The sequence below is a fragment of the Bolinopsis microptera genome, chromosome 11, assembly GCF_026151205.1.
Source record: "Bolinopsis microptera isolate Bmic1 chromosome 11, MBARI_Bmic_1.0, whole genome shotgun sequence".
Taxonomy (NCBI): Eukaryota; Metazoa; Ctenophora; class Tentaculata; order Lobata; family Bolinopsidae; genus Bolinopsis; species Bolinopsis microptera.
The window spans coordinates 11,244,791-11,265,288 of record NC_087082.1 but is presented as its reverse complement, the minus strand read 5'-3'; the positions used below and the strand labels follow the sequence as shown (position 1 = coordinate 11,265,288).

The following is a 20,498-nucleotide window of genomic DNA, read 5'->3' as shown; positions in this document are numbered from 1 at the left end:
AATGGATGTACACATATAAAGGGTAAATAGTCCGCGGGTATTATATATATATTTTAGAATTTAAAAAAAAAAAAAAAAAAAAAAAAAAAAAAAAAAAAAAAAAAAAGTGCGGGTGGCAGAGGGGGAAAAAGTGGGGGGAGGGATTTTGCAAGACTGCAGGTGGATATCTTCACTTTTTAGATTTCCATTGACCAACTGTCTTGGGTCGAATAATCTTCTAACTATAACACGAATAGGACAGCATAATAATAAAACCACAGCTAAACCTCAAGTACAATGTTCATAATTTAAAAAATTAATAAACATCTCATAGAACTATTGATACTTTTAGAGTTATAACAATCAAAGATATCAGTATAAATTTAAATTTAAGTTTGTCATACATTAAATCAGCAATAAAGTACGTACTTATCAATACGTTTTAATATTTGCAGTGGTTCACAAAACCATTGCTTATAATAACTGTTATTTTATTGTGGCACTTCTATTTGAGTGCAAACCGTAATCATCATACATTTCAACACTACATACAGCAGTATCATATATATACAAACATTTGAGGATATCCAGACTGCAGCCAAGCAAGTTCACAAGGTTAAAAGTAGGGTCAGGGTAGGGTCACGTGGATGTGAATGATGATGTTTATGATGGTGTTGATGCTGATTGTAGAAAATGATAATTACTCAACTTGCTTCAAGAGTCCATGGCTAGTCTTCTGAGTACACGACCCGGCCACCCCGCATCACCCCCACACACCTTTTCCGATTAGTGCTGCATTACTTGCGAACTTGCTTGACTGACATTCTTTTTCGACATCCTCAAATTATTTGTTATATAGTAGTGTTGAAAGTATTAAAACTGAAATTATATGTAATGATTAATTGAATTTTCAAATAAAAAATAGGCTACCATTTTTTCCTTGGGACAGTGACGGTTACTTTGCTTACTACTGAGTACTGCTAGTCTATAACTATTGCTAACTTCTCTCACAGATATGCAAAAAGAGCGCCACGCATAGGGATTGGTGTGTCAGGTGACGTTACGCCACTGGTGACGGTGACGCTTATCACGTGACTTACTTAATCACATGACTATTTCTTAAGTCAAACATTCAAAGTTATTGTTCTCCCAACACTCACAGTAACCTTACCCCTCAATCAATTTAAATCATTTGCAAAGATCATGAACCAAACCAGTGAAAGCAGGATTAATGAACGAATAGTGTGACATTGGGTTCTCAACCATGGAAATTTAAAAGTCTCTACATGCTGTTCTTTCTGGCTCCATGTGCTAGTTGGGGATCTGAGGTATCCGAAAAATCATGTTTTGAGTACCCAAAGTGTTCTGGGTGCCAGGAATGAGGTTAATAAAGCGGCGAAAATGACCGGTTTTGGACTATTTGTGAGCTTTTTTGCCCATTTTCATGAGATAAAGAATCAGGAAAGCTGCTCTAGATGATTGAAATGGTTGATACCAATGAGGATACACCCAACACACACAAATATTCGTGATATATGTGATTTTAATGAGAAAAATATGATCTCAGGGCCCATTTTATACCAAAATTTGCCAAAACCACTCGCACTTGTCAAAGCTTCCTCATTTTAGACACATTTAATGATTATGATGGTATCTAACTTATGGTGGATCTGATAGGAGTATGTCTTAGCTTCATTTTAAGCCATCAATGAGTATGCTGGTGTGTATGAAAGTACTTTAATCCTCCCGTCCATTGATCATATAGTCTGGGCCATGCGCGCGCGCGCGCGCGCGCGCGCTTGTTACAAGCATGAATTTTCTCCCTCAGTATCTATCTAAAGCTTTTAAAGACATGATTAGAATGCTATCCTACTCAGCACATGAGTGCTACAGGATGGTGAAAGAATTTCCATGAAAAATCATTAAATGTGGAAGATATGAGGTCATATGTGTGTGCGCGCGCGCGCGCGCGCGCGCTTGTTACAAACTTGATATCCTCAGAACTTTCACATTTACTGAGATTTTGTTTCAAACTTAATTGACTCTGAACCGAAATTGCCAGAGGAAACAGATAGTGTAACTCAGAAAGACCACAAATGGATAGTTTGTGAGATATTGAGGTTATACTCCAAAAAATTTACAATGATGTCACACCAGAAAACCCTTATTTTTGGTATATTTAACCTCATATCTCGAACGCGCAGTACTGGATTGAGCTAAACTTGGTCAGGTTTTGTAGCCCTGACTATCCTCGATCATATGGAACAGGAATACAACTGTTGAGATGTTATATCTTAATTATATTAGGCACTTAGTTCTGAAAAGTGAGAATGTCATTAATACTGCTTTCACTGAAACAGGAAATTTAATAATAATATTATTTCCTTAAGCATTATGGCATTTTACTGGATCAAAACAGCTTTTAAATATTACCATTACTCAGTAGGGAAGCATTATTTTCCCTTAATTTCTTATATGTAATGTTAGTGATTCGGTATTAGCATCTAAAGTTACAACGATTCAAGGTGTTTTCAACTACTGAAATTACCACTTTTAGAAAAATGTTTATTGATTAAGCGATGTTGCACAGGGAGAAATTAAACACACTTATTCAGCCATTCAAGATTACTAATACTATTAGAAATACAATATTTGAGCTGCGATCAGATTAACAAACTTTCATGTCCAACAAAGGTGACGAGACACTTCAACTAATTAAAACGATTCGATACGCCCCTACGGCTACATTAAAACCAAAAGCATACCATCTTGCATGCAGTATAACATACAATTAAATATTTAATCTACTACATGAAACTGTCGTGTGTTTCAAACCATTTAAAATCTCATAATTTGCGAAATAATTTAGTGGGTTTCATGGCAACATAATGATAATGCTCTAAAGTTTAAAAATTAGAATCAGAGTGTCTTCATAATTTTTATAAATAAAAAGAATTAGTATTGATCAAAGGTCATAATAATGTTTAGAATAAACTGTCCATAGTTATAGTGTTAGTTCACTACTAACCGCGAGTTAGCTTATTCTTATTTTACAAGAGGAGGTGCAGCAGGAGGAGCACAGTCAAAACTTCCGATCCCAGTTTTATATCACCTCCCGAACCCGTTGCCACTGAAAAACTTATATTTAATGTTTGGATAATTTCGTGAGCTACAAAATTCTACCAGATGCAAATTGTAAATGTTATTATATTGGCCTCACGCAACCATGAACTTAGAGTTAGGGCTAGTCCCTGATCAAGTATGAAATATATAGAAATTTTTGACAATAAGCTAAATATTGCTCGTAAATTCAGCTGGCCTGGAATCAAAGAATCGGGTTTGTAATTTCTATCTCACCTTTGGTTTCAATGGGGTACCCAGCTACCATTGGTCCCTGATAGACATGGAACCGTCCGTCGTTTAGTTCACTTTTTCCGTCAACGGACCTCTTCCGTCTGCCGTTTGAACATAGATCTGTGCAGCCAAAACTGAAAGAATTAGAAAATGATAAGATGCGGTGGAGTATAAAATGTTAATCGAATAATCGACGAGGAACTATAAATATAATATAGTATATTATATATTAGAGCTCGATCCTTAATTAGTACTATTACTTACTAACTGGGAATCCATTAAGGTGATGGATACGGGTTTTAGTACGGTATTAAGGAATAAAGGTAAGTGGGAAAGGTCAGCCTTAATATTTAATTGTTTCATTATTCAAATTCTAACAGAAAGTTTTTGAATGTTAAAAAAGTTCCTAAATAATGCACTCAGACTATACAATATTATTGTAGGAAGTCCAAAACAGATATTACGACAAATTACCTGCTATTCGAGACACTGCAGACTTTTAGAACTGCATGGATGAAAATTGCAGTGTGGGAATCCAAAAAGCTAAAAGATTTAAAAGTAAATCTTTTCACTTTGGGGTCGGAGAGTGGCTGAGAGTTGGAATCAGTGTCGATGAAGTCGAAGGTCGAGTCCTTAATACAACTGAGGTGAATTATATATCTTTAAAATCCCAACAATATTATAGTTGTACTTGTTGAGACTTGAGTTACAGTAAAACCCCGATTTACCGCGCCCCAATTTACTGCATCCCCGATTTACCGCGGCCATTTCATTTCCCTAAAATAGGGCTTACCATGCATAATGTAAAAGTAAAACTAACGAAATGTAACACCAATTTACCGTGGACCCGGATTTATCGCGGATGCATCCCTTCCCCAAACTCCGCGGTAAATCGGGGTTTTACTATATAATAAATATTTGATAATGATATGATGATACTTCCTATTCCTTGCAGGTGATATTTTGAAACTAATATCTGATATTAGTTTAACACTCTATAAAGCGATTTTGACGAATAAGTTTGAATAGTGCATTAAATGAAATACATATTTACAGGAATGACTCTTGTATATAAATTAAAAACTCCAAACTTTGAGGAGGATTTAAGATATGGACTCTTGTGGGAAGGTGACAATATTATTTCTGATACGATTAACGGATCAGCTTTCAGCGTTGACAAATCAAAACCAGGAATCACTATCGGTGTCAAAACAAATTTGGTTCACTTTCACATCAGTATCTATTATATCTATAAAATATAATTGATGAACTTACCCTTCTTTGACTAGGTCGTACGACAAATTCCCCTCGTCCTCAGATTCACTGTCTCTGGCTTGTAAGTTCAACACCCCTAGAGAAAGATCTGGGTCCAGCGCATCCAGTGTTACCTGGTAATATACATTATTTCATAACAAGTTATTTACTTGATTGATAAATATGGGGGGGGGGGGGGGGGGGGGGGGGGGCCAATGACTACTTTTGGGGACTTGGGGAATTACGTCAACGATTTTACCCCGAGTCCCCATGATTTTTAGTCCCCATTAGTCCCCAAAAGTCTCCATTAGTCCCCATTTAGATTTCAAAAAATCTGGCTTCTCCAGACCAGATCGTAAACTTCTCAAGACTGAAGTCTAGAATATTTATAAATGGTCACTGGACATTCCTGACTTCTTGGGAGCTACTTGAGGGCTGTTAGAGTACCTCAGGTAAATTAAGGGAGGGGGCGGGGGCGACTACCAATGACAACATTGAGGAGACATATTGCATATATACGCTTATTTTATCAGATTGATCTAGTAACACGAGTTGTAGCGCAAGGAAAATAAACGCATTATCAATTTTTCTTATTACTTTTGTATTTATTTGTCTGAAATGATATGCTCAGTAATTTGAAATTGGCGTTGGTTTCTTTTGTTTTTGACGATCATTTATGGAAATATTCACAAAGGAGTGCTTGCCAGTGGGGGGGGGGGGGGGGGGGGGGGGGGGGGGTGACATGTCTCCAATGTCTCCCGCACCTTATCTTTTCGAAAAAGACAAAGACATTGGAGACATTGGAGACACAGCTTTTGGAGACATTGGAGACATTGGAGACACAGCTTTTGGAGACTCCTCCTCCTCCTCCTCCTCCTCCTCCCCCTCAGTCCTCCTCAGTCGTTCTCCTCCTCCTGAGTCTTCCTCCTGGGACCTTGGTCCTCCTCCTGGTTCCTCCTCCGGACCTCCTGGGTCCTCCTCCGGACCTCATGGGTCCTCCTCCGGACCTCCTGGGTCCTCCTACTCCTCTTCATCATCCTCCTCTTCCTCCTCAATCATCAGTCCTCCTCCTCAGTCCTCCTCCTCATCCTTCTCGTCAGTCTTCCTCCTCCTCATCAGTCCTCCCAAGTCCCCCTCCTCCTCAGTCCTCCCCCAGTCCCCATCCTCCTCCTATTCAGTCCTCATCCTCCTCCTCCTCAGTTCTCCTCAGTCCTCCTCCTTGTAAGTCCTCCTCCTGAGTCCTCCTCCTCTTCCTGAGTCCTCCTCCTCCTAGGTCCTCCTCCTTCTCCTCCTCCTCCTCAGTCCTTCTCCTCCTCCTCCTCCTCCCTCTCAGTCATCCTCCTCAGTCATCCTCCTCAGCCATCCTCCTCAGCCGTGCTCCTCAGCCATCCTCCTCAGCCATCCTCATCAGTCCTCCTCATCAGTACTCCTCCTCCTAGGTCCTCCTCCTTCTCCTCCTCAGTCCTTCTCCTCCTCCTCCTCAGTCCTCCTCCTCCCTCTCAGTCATCCTCCTCAGCCATCCTCCTCAGTCCTCCTCCTCCTCCTCAGTCCTCATCCTCCTCTTCAGTCCTCCTCCTCCTGGGTCCTCTTCATCCTCCTCCTCTTCCTCAGTCCTCCCCAGTCCCCCTCCTCCTCCTATTCAGTCCTCCTCCTCCTCCTCCTCAGTTCTCCTCAGTCCTCCTCCTTCTCATTCCTCCTAAGTCCTCCTCCTGAGTCCTCCTCCTCTTCCTCCTGAGTCCTCCTCCTGGTTCATCCTCCTCTTAGTTCCTCCACCTTCTCCTTCTCCTCCTCAGTCGTTCTCCTTCTCCTCCTCCTCCTCAGTCATCCTCTTCAGTACTCCTGAGTCCTCCTCCCTCTCAGTCCTCCTCAGTCCTCTTCCTGAGATCTCCTCCTCCTCCTGAGTCCTCCTTCTGGGTCCTCCTTCTCCTAGGTCCTCCTCTTTCTCCTCCTCAGTCCCACTCCTCCTCCTCAGTCCTCTTCCTCCTCCTCCCTCTCAGTCATCCTCCTCAGCCATCCTCCTCAGCCATCCTCCTCAGTCCTCCTCAGTCCTCATCCCTCCTCCTCCTGGGTCTTCCTCCTCTTCATCCTCCTTGCAGTCCTCAGTCCCCAGTCCTCCTCCTCATCCTTCTCGTCAGTCCTCCTCCTCCTCAGTCCTCCCCAGTCCCCCTCCTCCTCCTATTCAGTCCTCCTCCTCCTCCTCATCAGTTCTCCTGAGTCCTCCTCCTTCTTATTCCTCCTAAGTCCTCCTCCTGAGTCCTCCTCCTGGTTCATCCTCCTCTTAGTTCCTCCACCTTCTCCTTCTCCTCCTCAGTCCTTCTCAGTCCTCCTCAGTCCTCTTCCTGAGATCTCCTCCTCCTCCTCCTGAGTCCTCCTTCTGGGTCCACCTCCTCCTAGGTCCTCCTCTTTCTCCTCCTCAGTCCTACTCCTCCTCAGTCCTCTTCCTCCTCCTCCCTCTCAGTCATCCTCCTCAGTCATCCTCCTCAGCCATCCTCCTCAGCCATCCTCCTCAGTCCTCATCCCTCCTCCTCCTGGGTCTTCCTCCTCTTCATCCTCCTCAGTCCTCAGTCCTCCTCCTCATCCTTCTCGTCAGTCTTCTTCATCCTCAGTCCTCCCCCAGTCCCCCCTCCTCCTCCTATTCAGTCCTCCTCCACCTCAGTTCTCCTCAGTCCTCTTCCTTTTCAGTCCTCCTGAGTCCTCTTCCTCTTCCTCCTGAGTCCTCCTCCTGGTCCTCATCCTCCTAGGTCCTCCTCCTTCTCCTTCTCCTCAGTCCTTCTTCTCCTCCTCCTCCCTCTCAGTCATCCTCCTCAGTCATCCTCCTCAGTCATCCTCCTCAGCCATCCTCCTCAGTACTCCTCAGTCCTCCTCCTTGATCCTCCTCTTTCTCCAATCATACATCTACGTCTCCAGTGTCTTCAATGTCTCCAATGTCTCCAAAAGCTTTGTCACCAATGTCTCAAATGTCCCCAATGTCTCCAATGTCTCCAATGTCTCCAAAAGCTGTGTCTCCAATGTTTCCAATGTCTCCAGGACATGTCTCTGCACCCTATCTTTTCAAAAAAGACATTGGAGACATTGGAGACATGTCACCCCCCCCCCTTAAAATAAAGATCACCAAGTCTGTTGTCAGAACGGCTGTTATAAATACTCATTCACCCATCATCTAACATCTTTAAGTGTATTAGGAGGGTAAGTCGAAGGGTTAATTCATGATTTTTCATTCGATTATAAGATTCAGATAGTTCAGCGAGTCGGCTACTTCTACCTTCACGAGAGCTAAACTTCAATTTACCTCAATCTGAACTGACTTGTACAGTGGTAGAACACATTACAACCGGGCTTATCATTTTACTTTTAAGTCAGGTTTATCCTACTCTTATCTTGGACAAAACATCTCGATCGTATCGTTATTAAACTAACTTGGAAACCATAAATAACTGTCAAAAATTCTGGGGACTTATGGGGACACCGACATTTTTGTCGGCCGGGTGGTGTAGTGGTAATTCACTCGCCTCCCAAGCGGAAGACCGGGGTTCAAACCCCGTCTGAGGCAGGCAGGCCAGGTCACCAAGCTGTGATTGGTACAGGATTTATCCTGGTAATTATGCTCGGAGGATATCAGTGACGCGATTCCCACTACAGTGTAAGCTGCAGTGTAGCTGTAAAGTCTACCGCCATTCGGAATGAGTGTGAACTTGCTTACCAGGCAATCATGATTTCCGCTTGGTTCTCATCAGGTCTCTAAGAAAGCCAACAGTGTGCTGATATGCACTGTCATATATGTACTTCCTAGAAGCAGCACACGGCCCATTTCGGACTTGCACGAGTTATAATTATTAATTATTATGGGGACAAATGGTGAATTACGTCAACGAGTTGACCTCCAGTCCCCATTATTTTTAGTCCCCATTAGTCCCCAAAAGTCTCCATTGGTAGTCATTGGCCCCCCCCCTAAATATGATAACCCTTATCAGTTCTCAAACAATTGGTCGCAGTCATAGTACTAGTAGTACAGTTGTTTTCGTGCTTTAAAATTGAATTACATTACCCAACACCTTCAGTGAGGACTGAATCAGAGTGTAAAGATACGAAATAGCATTATTTAATTAAATAAGGAGTTTACATGGGTTTACTAAGACTGTTACATATGAACTCACCAACTTTGATTAACAATAGGAAATGTTTGTGCCCTCCACAAGTAACATTAACCATATCTGGGACCAGTATTAAACATCCTCTCCACACTTCTAGCCAGGGAACTAGGCACTAGACACACAGTACTGCTGCAAACAACATTTCCACTTGGGACATGTTAATTACTTGTTAATTACTTATTAATTACGTGTTAAGTACTTGTATCTACTGGGAAATCAAGCTAGCCTTGTTTTATAAAATAGCTAAAATCAGAGATAATATAAGGTGCAGCCTGGAATCAAGAGAATTAAGAATTTTGTAACAGAATGGACATTTCGCTAGGAAGCGCATCTCACTAAGGAAGCACATCTCACTGAAATGCATCTCAAATTGAAAATGGCATCTCACTTGAGATTGCAAGCCTCCTTGAGTATGCATCTCACTTGAGTAATGGCATATCACTTGAAGTGGCATCTCACTTGAGAATGGCATCTCACTAAGGAAGCACATCTCACTGAGAATGGGCATCTCAATTGAAATGGCATCTCGCTTGAGAATGGCATCACCCTTAATGGCATCTCATTTGAGTATTGCATCTCCCTTGAGAGTTGCATCTCACGTGAGAATGGCATCGATCGTCACTAAGGAAGCCCATCTCACTTGAAAATGGCCATCTCACTTGAGAATGGTGACTCACTTGAGAATGGCATCTCACTTGAGAATATTGCTGGGAAACATTGAGGGATGCAGGGCACTGCAGCCAAGGTAAAAATATATCTGTTAGGAGGACTTCTTATCGAGAATGAAAAGTTTCAAACTGTTTTAATGAAGATCTGAAGTTTAAGCTCTGTTTTATTAGAGATAGTAGGTTTAGGGTTGGATCGTTGTAGCCGAGGTGTCAAAGAACAGGGCGTAGGAACCTTTGTCTTTTGTGTGCTGTACTTCTAACAGATTCAACAGTCAACACGTGCAGGTTAAAAACTAAGACTATGATAAATTAATTAATATTTGGTGGGTTGGGTTTAGAAGTGCTAATTCATTATCTTCTCAATAGCGGGTCTCCGGTCACTTAACAGACCTTATACGTCAGCCGGGCCTCATTGTTAAGCTTGTCAAGGTAAAACCTCACTCCATGGCTTTTATTTGTTGAATGTGAAAGTTTCATCCAGGATTAAACTTGACCATATCTTTAACAAGTTGGTAGTCAATATCCCGACAGACGGATCTTGTAGCCGATCAGCCTCTGTAAGTTTTATTTCACTGAAAAAGTTCAAGGGAGCTGAATTTTTCTAACTGTTGTTTTTCCACCTCTCACGGCAGCGTGCTCTTTCCTAAACACAACCCCTAATTTCCGCTGTCCATTGCGCATGCCACCACCTGTATGAATGTTTACATCTGCACCTAATATTAAAGGATGAGGCGTGTCCATCTGTTTTACAGTCTCAACTAGGGCTCTCTCTACCAATCCTACAAATTACTACTCTCTTTGTAGAGCGGGCAACTGTGCAGTGGAGTAGAAAACATTGTCAGAAAGGAAGGGATAGTTGGCTGTTCTTTATTTCGCGCCAAATTGTATTATTCGGTATGATTATATATATCGTATCCGCGTTCAGACGAGATTGAGTACAGAAAATATCAGATGATAATGTTAAGTCCAGTTACGATCAAGAAATCCAACAATTGAAAGGTTAGTCTCATGTGACACTTCATAAGCTACCAACTTTTAACTAATCAGTAAAAAGGTTACACTAGTTTGTTGCGCTCACCACCGATATTCATCTTATTCCCACCTAATTATTACTCCACCTAGTTACCACTATTTTCGCACCTATTTACCACATAGTTACCACCTATCACTACTTAGTTTACCAACCTATTTACCACCTAGTTAACCACTAGTTTACCACCTATTTACCACTATTAACCACTAGATTTTTTTACCACTTAAACCTCCAGACGGAGTATTCGCCACGCAACCACAGCCCAAAGTGGGGAGAACCAGCTGAAGGGTCCCAGCACCGAGAAGCAGCTGAATCTTGTACCTTCTCTGTAAGAAGAGTACCAGGTTAAACTGGTCCTGTACAAGAGCCGTAATAATGAGCTAGAGGTCACGGTGCAGACTGTATCATTGAGAAGTTAGAGGGGGAGAAGTGACTTATATACATTCTGATGGACTTGTGATGGAAACTGAGATGACACGTAATTAAGAGGTGCACGATGTGTTTAAAAAGTCGTCATGATGATATGTTAAAAGAGACATGGTGTTATAAAAAGCATGTGAATAAACAAAAATGTGTTTAAAGATAAAACCACGTCGTGAGGCATGTGATGGAATGAACGTGATTTAAAGCTTAATCATGAGTTTGCTCTGCAGAGGTTCTAATCTTTCTAGCCAGTCTGTCATAATTAACTTGCATGTTTTATTTGAGTCGCATCTTACCGTACCCTAGCGCCGACATGTTGAAATATAAGTTAATTATCTAAAAACAAAGAAAGGGTTAGGTATTTTGAGGAGTTGGGCTTTTCTTCTCACATGAACATCTCCGCCGACCTTCTCCTTATAAACCAGGGTCACAGCTCACAGTACATATGATTCAGTGGAATACTCACGACCACCTATAGTTATAACCAGCTCCTATATACAACCACATAGTTTGCCATAGTATCATCACATAGTAACCACATGATTATCTTAACCACATAGTTTCCACATAGTTACCACATAGTTACCACATAGTCACCAAACAGGTATCACATAGTTTACAAACACAGTTTACCACAGAGATACCCCTAGTTACCAACTAATTACCACCTAGTAACCACCCAGCTACCCACCTAATAACCACACAGTTGACCACATAGATACCACCGATACCAACTAATTACCACTTAGTTACCACCAAGTTTACCACATAGTTACCACATAGTTTCCAAGATTTACCACCTGTGACCACCTATTTACCAATAGTTACCACAAAGTAACCACACAGTTACCACATAAGATACCAACCTAGTTACCAACTAATTACACATAGTATTTACCTCCAAGTACCACATAGTTAACCACATAGTTACCAACTAATTACCACCTAATTACCACACAGTTACGCACACAGTTACCACACAGTGTACCACCTAGTTACCAATAGTTACCACATAATTACCACAGAGTTTTACCACCTAGTTTACCACCTAGTTACCACACAGTTTACCACACATTACCACCTGAGTTACCACATAGTTACCACATAGTTTTACCACATATTCCCACGAATTACCACCTTAATTAACACACAGTTACCACCAGTTTACCACCTAGTTACCACAATAGTGACCACAGAGTTACCACATAGTTACCCAACTAATGACCACCTAAATAACCAACATTACCACATATATTACCACCTAGTTACCACCTAATTACCACATAGTTTACCACCAAGTTACCCATGTTACCACATAGTTACCACTAATTACCACCTAATTACCACACAGTTACCACACAGTTACTCACACACAGATACCACCTAGTTACCACATAGTTTTACCACAAGTTACCACATAGTTACCACTCTAGTTACCACCTAGTTACCACCACACAGTTACCACACAGTTACCACCTAGTTTACCACATAGTTACCATCATAGTTACCAACTAATACCACCGTAATTACCACATCCACACAGTTACCACACAGTTACCGCACAGTTTACCACCTAGTTACCACATAGTTACCCATAGTTAACACACATAGTTAACCAACAATTACCACCTAGTTGTACGAGTACCACTAGTTACCACGTAGTTACCACTTAGTTACCACTAATTACCCACCTAGTTACCACCTCGTTCCAATAGTTACCACCAAGTTACCACTACTGCTCAGCTCACTAGTCACTGAACTTGACAAATCAAGTCATACAAAGAAGAGTCTGAGGCGTGCCAGAACACAAACGAAGACCATTGGCTGGCTCAACTGAACGCTGGTAAAAGAACAGACGACTCAATAGAGAAGTCAAGTCCAGGAATGTGGAGATTGAGAAGGTTTGCAACCAAGTAACCCGAATACATGCTGACCACCTAGTTGCCCAGTAACTATTAGTAAACAATAAGTAACCAGCCTTTAGACTCCACCTTAGTATACTACTTATTTAAATCAAAAGTTAATCATGACTAACGTATATCATCAACTACCTAATAGTCAACTTAATATCGCACCGTGGACTAACATTTAGTGACAGCATATGACAACTAACAGAAAAAGTACGGCAATATTCTAAAGTGGAAATAAAGGCTCCTAGACAGCATGGTATTGGAAGCAAGAATAACTATTCTCTAACATAAGTTATTTCATAATCGACTTATTTATATTAGTATTAAAGATTAGCCCTCCATGTCATACATTAACGATTGAACTGTTAAAATATATAAAGAACAATACGTTATGTGCAATGTTAACTATAAATCATGTGCATTTAATGCATGTTATGACTTATTTGATGGTTGGCAAACTGACAGAAAATGTTTTCCAAAAATTTTATGTTACTTTTTTAATTATGTTATATTCTTTGATTCTCGCTTCTAATTTCTGGCTCTTCTTGACTCAGTTCAAAGGCCATGTCAATTCGTAACATTAATCTGTATCCCTCAGAGGCTCTAATACAAGAAGCCCTAGATTCACCGAACAAAGAAACCATCGACCAGAAAGAAGAAGATAGTAAGTTCTTAACAATTATTTATTTGAATGTGATTTTTTCACAAATAATTTTACATCCAACACATAATTGTTCACATTATTCCAATTAAAATAATTGTTCAAACTATACTAACACAAGGATTATTCTATGACGAATAATGTTCACGCTATACTAAGCACAATAATATTCTCAGTATAGTTAATTACAAATAATAATCACATTTTTCTAATTAAAAGTAGAGGACGCGTGTTCAATAACGATTGGAAGGGCCTAGGAGAGAAAAATGAGAGAGAATCAATGTAAAGTGAGACTTGAGATGGCGACAGCTGTAGCTTTTCTCCGCCTTTTTGTGCATGGCTCCCATACAATTTCAGCTTAAATTGTATTAAATTTCCATATTACCACCTATTACCACCTGAGTTACCACCTAGTACCACCTAGTTACCACTAGTAACCACCTATCCACATAGTTCCAGCTTGTATTGAATTGCATGGAGCTGTGAGAAGATGTGATGATTTTTTTATTGATATTGAATTTTACACTTAAAATATAAGAACTAATATGTATGTATATTAGTACATATAATATAATCATATCAACTGGTAACACCTCATGAGGAAGGAAATCTATAATTCCTTCGTCGTAACAGTCAATATAACGTAGACTCGATCATTTATTGCATCAATTAAATAGTCAGTAAGTCTTTTTTACTTGCAACTTGTACAGTATGGACATGTGACAAGATGTTAAAAACTGTGGTACTATACTAACACGCACTCTAACATCTGCACGTGTTCTATGAGGTCACATGTTCAATGAGGCCCCCGCTAGAACAGGAACCTTACACAATGTACACGTGTACTAATGTAATATCAACCTGCACAGGGTATTTTTCCTTAGTGACCCCTACTAGGTTGCAAGTTTACCCACTACCCACTCATAAAGAAGTAGAGGGAGGTAATGTTAACCCGGTGTTTAGTTACCCACAACCCACACAGGTAAAGAAGTAGAGGGAGGTAATTGTAACCCGTAGTTTATTACACCACAACCCCACTACAGGTAAAGAAGTAGAGGGGAGGTAAGGGAAACCCGGGAGTTTTAATACCCACAACCCACTACCTGGTAAAGAAAAGTAGAGTGTGTAATGTTTTAACCCGTAGTTAGTTAACCACCACCCACCTACAGGTAAAGAACAGTAGAGGAGGTAATGTTAACAACCCGGGAGGTTAGTTACCCACAACCCACTACAGTAAAGAATAGAGGAGGTAAGTTAACCCGGTAGTTTAGTTACCCACCACCCACTACAGGTAAAGAAGTAGAGGGAGGGAATGGTTAACCCGGTAGTTTAGTTACCCCACCACCCACTAACGGTAAAGAAGTAGAGGAGGTAATGTGACACCCGTAGTTTAGTTACCCACCACGCCACACAGGTAAAGGAGTAAGGGAGGTAATTTAACCCGGTAGTTTAGTTACCCACCACCCACGACAGGGAAAAATTAAGGGAGGTAATGTTAACCCGGTAAGTTAAGTTACCCACAACCCACTTACAGGTAAAGAAGTAGTGGGAGGTAATGTTAAACCCCCGGTATTTAGTTAACCACAACCCACTACAGGTAAGAAGAAGTAAGGGCGTAATGTTAACCCGGTATTTAGTTTACCCACAACCCAATACAGTTAACGAAGTAAGGGATATTGTTAACCCGTATTTAAGTTACCCACAACCCACTACTGGTAATGAAGTAGAGGAGGTAATGTTAACCCGGTAGTTAGTTTACCCACCACCCACTACTGGTAAAGAAGTAGAGGGAGTAAGTTAACCCGGAGTTTAGTACCCACAACCACTACAGGAAAGAAGTAAGGGACTAATGTTAACCCGGTAGTTTAGTTATCACCCACCTCCCACTACAGGTAAAGAAGTAAGGGAGTAATGTTAAACCCGGTAGTTTAGTTTACCCACCACCACAACAGGTAAAGATGTAGAGAGGGAGGTAATGTTAACCCGTAGTTTAGATACCCACCACCCACTAACAGGTAAAGAAGTAGTAGGGAGGTAATGTTAACCCGGTAGTTTAGGGATACCCACAACCCACTACAGGGTTTCAGGAGAAGGTAAAGATAGGCAAGCGAATGTTTAACCCGGTAGTTTAGTTACCCACGAACCCACTACAGTATAGAAGTAGAGGGAGGTAATGTTTAACCCCGGTAGTTTAATAAACCCTCAACCCACGTACAGGTAAAGAATGTAAGGGAGGTAATGTTACCCGGTAGTGAGTGACCCACAACCCACTACAGGTAAAGAAGTAGGAGGAGTAAGTTAACCCGTATGTTATTGACCCACCCCCACTACAAGGTTAAAGAAGTAGAGGGAGGTAAAGTTAAATCCGGTAGTTTAGTTACCCACAACCCACTACAGGGAAAGAAAGTAGAGGGAGGTAATGTAAACCCGTAGTGTTACGTTACCCACAACCCACTACAGGTAAATAAGTAAGGGAGGTAATGTTAACCCCGGTAGTTTATTACCCACAACCCACACAGTAAAGAAGTAGAGGAGGTAATGTTAACCCGGTAGTTTAAGTTACGCTCACAACTCCACTACAGTAAGAAGTAGAGGAGGTAATGTAACCTACCCGGGTAGTTTAGATTACCCACAAACCCCACTACAGGTAAAGAAAGTAAGAGGGAGGTAAGTTAACCCGGAGTTTTTAGTTACCCACCACCCACACAGGTAAAGAAGTATAGGGAGGTATGTTAACCCGGTAGTATATTTTACCCACAACCCACTACAGGTAAAGAATAGAGGGAGGTAATGTTAACCCGGTAGTTTTATTACCCACAACCCACGTAACAGGTAAAGAAGTAGAGGGAGGTAATTGTTAACCCGGTAGTTTAGTTACCCACAACCCACTACAGTAAAGAATAGAGAGGGAGGTAATGTTAACCCAGTAGCACAGTAACCGAGCACCGGCACGGCGGGAGAGTCAGGTTTTCAAGGATGTGCTGCTGTGGATATTGTGGACCACGTGGCTACTTTCCTGAAGCTCCTAAAGACACTCATTTGTTGATACTAATCAGGTTTATATTAAATAATAATGTTTATCATACCCATCATATGTTTATATGTTGATGTTTAGGCATACCATCATTTATAATCGAGCTTATCAAAATAATCATGATGTTGTAGTATTTTTTTAATTTAGTGACCAACCATGTAATCTAAACAGGCTATACCGAAGCCCAAGCACCAGCTTCCAGGGATCCCTGTCGAGCAGCCGGTAGTTCCGGGGGATATCGGAGGTGCAGTAGCACCTGCTCCTGGGGCAGAACCTGTTCAGGAGTTTCAAGAGGACATTGAGGATCGTAAGTTATAAGAAGGGGGTGAATTGAAGGGGGAACCAGGCTTTCGTTAATACTCAGCAGATATCGTTAATGTTTTCATGTAGCCGCCCATTAAAATGTCGTGCTTGTGATAACTACATGAGTGTCGTGTAGCCATGTGTATGGAATAAGATCAGCTACATGTTATATAATATATTAATAGCTCCTTAAAATCAACGATGTTGGCAATAACCCGTTTCAGGTGCTAACATTTTATTTCTAATATAGCGGTTCGAAAATGCATCTCCAAACTGAAAACCTCCAATAAAGGAGGCTCAACAGCTTCAAATTGTCCCGCTATATATTCATTAAATGTACTTGTTAGCTATGTCCCTCTAACAAACCCTGTTTTCCAAGTTAGCTGGAGGTATGGAGGGGTTCCAACCTCTCCAGCCTATTACCTGACGCTCTCTGGCCGAGTCCCTGGACAATGAGTCAGACAGGAGGAGCATCTTGATGACTACAGGTTTAGTTAGTTAGTTAGTTAATTAGTTAGTTAATGAGTTAGTTAGTTAGTAGTTAGTTAGTTAGTTTGTAGTTGTTAGTTATTATTAGTTATTAGTTAGGTAGTTAGTTTATTATTAGTTAGTTAGTTAGTTAGTTAGTTTAGTTAGTTTTGTTATTAGTTAGGTTAGTTAGTTAGTTAGTTTGTTAGTTAGTTTAGTAGTTAGTTAGTTAGTTAGTTTGTTAGTTGTTAGTTAGTTAGTTTAGTAGTTAGTTAGTCACACTTTAGTGAAACAAACTCTTAGCTAAACACTTAAAATGTGGCCGTTATTATTAAATGTTTATTAGTGTTTGGTAAGTGGTAAGATTGAGGGTGAATTAAAATGACAATGATACTAAAGCCCTGACAAAACGGCCCCTCTCTGGAACGACAAAACATCTCCACCTGAGGTGCCTGAAGAAGATAACCTGGCTCCCGCTAACGAGGACCAGGGTAAGGCGACCAATAACCATAGCCCTGCAACCCCCCTTCCCCCAGAAATGCAAGGCCGCACTAGCCCGCCCCGAACGTGAAATGAAAGTGAAAGTGAAAGTGAATGATTTCGAAGATTCGACGGTGGGATGATGATGAGTACGACAGTGGAAGGTTAATGGAGATACTAACGTAATCAGATAATTTGTAGATAACGAGGTACAACTTGACTAAGGCCAGAGTTAGTATCCGCCCAGCCTGCTCCAAACGTCTTGATTGTAAGCTTATTAACTAATTATGATCGATTAATCGATTATCACACTTAAGTAACTTAATTGGTTGATGAATTTGATAACGTTATCTGATATTGATTGATAATGGCAGGTGGTTGCCTAGAAGGTAGCAGCCTGATTCTTTAACCTGAAGTTTCTACAGTCCTATTTTATTTGTGGTATTGTCAGAGTGCTGAATTTAGTTTACTTATAGAATAAATAAGGGTTAATTTATGTATTTTTAAGCTAGTAATAGATAAACGTGGGGGAGCCGTGATCAAAACGTTTGCCCTCATAAGTCACTGTGAGGGGAATAAAAAGGTAAAGATGCATATGGATAAAGATGAAATAGAGGTAAAGATGGCATGGGTTAACGTATTTTAAAATTCTGTAATTAAGTCTGAGTTTGTGTTGGGGAGGTGCTTTACTGTTACTAACTTATTACAGTATATCCTGATCGCATGATTACAATATTGTAACATACAGGGTGTTCACGATACATTGATACGGTTTCAATTGATCGTGAACACCCGCACATTAGGAAAATGTTTGTTCTACAGTTTCATTAAGTCATATCAAGCCGTCTTTTGCTCAAACGCAGACTCATTTTTTCAGTTATTAATTCAACTTCACATTTCAATTTCTATTAACTATTTTTTACCGCCTGGGGAATTCTGTTTTGATAAAATGTTCTTTATAATTTACACGTAATAATAAATTCCCCTGAATCTAGTTTTGAACATGAACGGCATCTGTATACATTTTCGCAAAGTTATAGTTTTAAACAAATATTAACTGATATAGTACAGTATTATAATTTTATACCAAGAGGTTGTTTTATTCGTTGTTTGTATAGCGGCTAAAATTAAGACTAGAATACACGTTTACAATAACATATAACTTACTACAATAATTTTACATATTATATAATGCATAGCTAGAACCCGTAGTGAACATTACATTGACTTCAGGAATTTTTCATTATATTTTCAGTAAATCCCCATTTATTTTCAACTAATTTTTCAATAAATTACACACTAATTACCAACTAATTACACACTAATCACCAACTAATTACACACTAATTACCAACTATTTAACTAACTAATTACCAACAAGTTACCAACTAATTCACCAACTAATTACCAATAAATTACACATATGATTACCGGACCTGAGATCATAAAGGCGCTAATAATCCTGGATAATGACGGATCACGGTGCTATCTAAATATTACGATGAGCACTTTGCTTTCATGAAAATAATCAGACTTTGAAAGCCGAACCTCTTCAGAGACTTAACCAGACTGATTTTGAGATATTGCTTGTCAAGGACTCACTTGGTGCTACATTCAAGGTAATATTGTTACAATAGTGTTACAATAGTGTTACAATCTACGCTAATAAAGTACTCTATGTTTCCGTTATATGAATATGTATTTGACATATTCCTCTAAGCATATAAGGATGTTATATTTGGTTGATTGTCTGAAAGGTTGGTTTGACGCAAAACAGGGGTATAATATAGAATTGAATGGTTTCGAATATACGGTACTTCACTGACTGCAAAGGATGTGCGATTACCATTTTGTTGTGTTTCAACAACAAGTCCAATGGGCAGTTGGTATATTATTAAATTAGGATTTATGAATAATGTTTTTGACTACTTAAATCCTGTGTGTGTTATTGTTTCTGTATCTTTAAAACAATTCTTGCAATAATCAGAGTTTTACCATTCCCTCACCTGTAACGGGTTCTTAATCTATTTATAAGCCTCCTGTTATTAAGAGTTTTTTTCCCCCCCGCTATGAGAATTTTAAATCATAAACTTATTTTTCCCAGCTTTAATTAATTAATTACATATTTAATTGACTGTCAGTTGGTCTTGCTGTTCTACGGATAGGATCAAGTGAAGAGGAACGAGCTGATACAGGTAGTTACTCATAACCTGGCTTATTGTTACGTCCAGTGGCCATTGTGAGGAAGAATGTGGGGAGAAGAAAGCGTGTTCGATAAAATGGATTACATTATACTGGCTGCTGACGAACGTATTGATGATAGGTTTTATACTTTCATATCTATTTATTCTCTTTCAGTTTTCAATGTGATTTGTCTAAATATAAACTTATTAAATTCATTTTGGGATCTTCGAATAGCTAACTCCGATCCAATATTTTATTTTCTACTTTCACTTTCACTTTCACCTTACAGGAGTACTGATGGAGAATGATTCAGACAGTATAGCAGGAGTGTTTACCCCGGACAAGAAAAAATCTACCGCTATCGAACAGACAATGACTCAAGTTTACAGTACGCTAGAGAGGGCTTCAAGTGGACCCTTCCTCAGATAATTAGTTAAATTAGTTGGCAATCAGTTAAATCCAGTTGATAATAGTTAATTATCGTTTATTGTTTGTTAGGTAAACAAACAGCGGCGTGATGAGGAGATTTTCCGTACTTTTTTTTTGACAATAACAGTAAAACTTCGGGACACCTTTTCACATGTGATTTCATCGGA

At 40.1% G+C, this 20,498-nt stretch overlaps 2 protein-coding genes and 1 long non-coding RNA gene across 3 annotated transcripts in view; 1 reads left to right on the top strand and 2 right to left on the bottom strand.

Moving 5' to 3' along the window:
• Nucleotides 1–847, bottom strand: part of LOC134823321 (peptidyl-prolyl cis-trans isomerase NIMA-interacting 4-like) — a 70,916-nt gene extending 70,069 nt beyond the window's left edge. The window contains exon 1 of the mRNA XM_063834744.1: nucleotides 815–847. The gene's annotated coding sequence lies outside the window, so the exon portion shown is untranslated. The remainder of the gene's footprint in view (nucleotides 1–814) is intronic.
• The window catches only part of LOC134822799 (protein ABHD13-like), a 948,842-nt gene that overhangs the window by 470,289 nt on the left and 458,055 nt on the right, over nucleotides 1–20,498 (top strand). The gene's annotated exons all lie outside the window — the stretch shown is intronic.
• Nucleotides 2,577–4,663, bottom strand: LOC134823332 (uncharacterized). Its single transcript, XR_010161276.1, has 4 exons — nucleotides 4,609–4,663; nucleotides 3,808–3,975; nucleotides 3,337–3,467; nucleotides 2,577–3,109 (listed from the first exon to the last, which is right to left on the bottom strand). It is a non-coding gene; the product is annotated as an uncharacterized LOC134823332 (long non-coding RNA).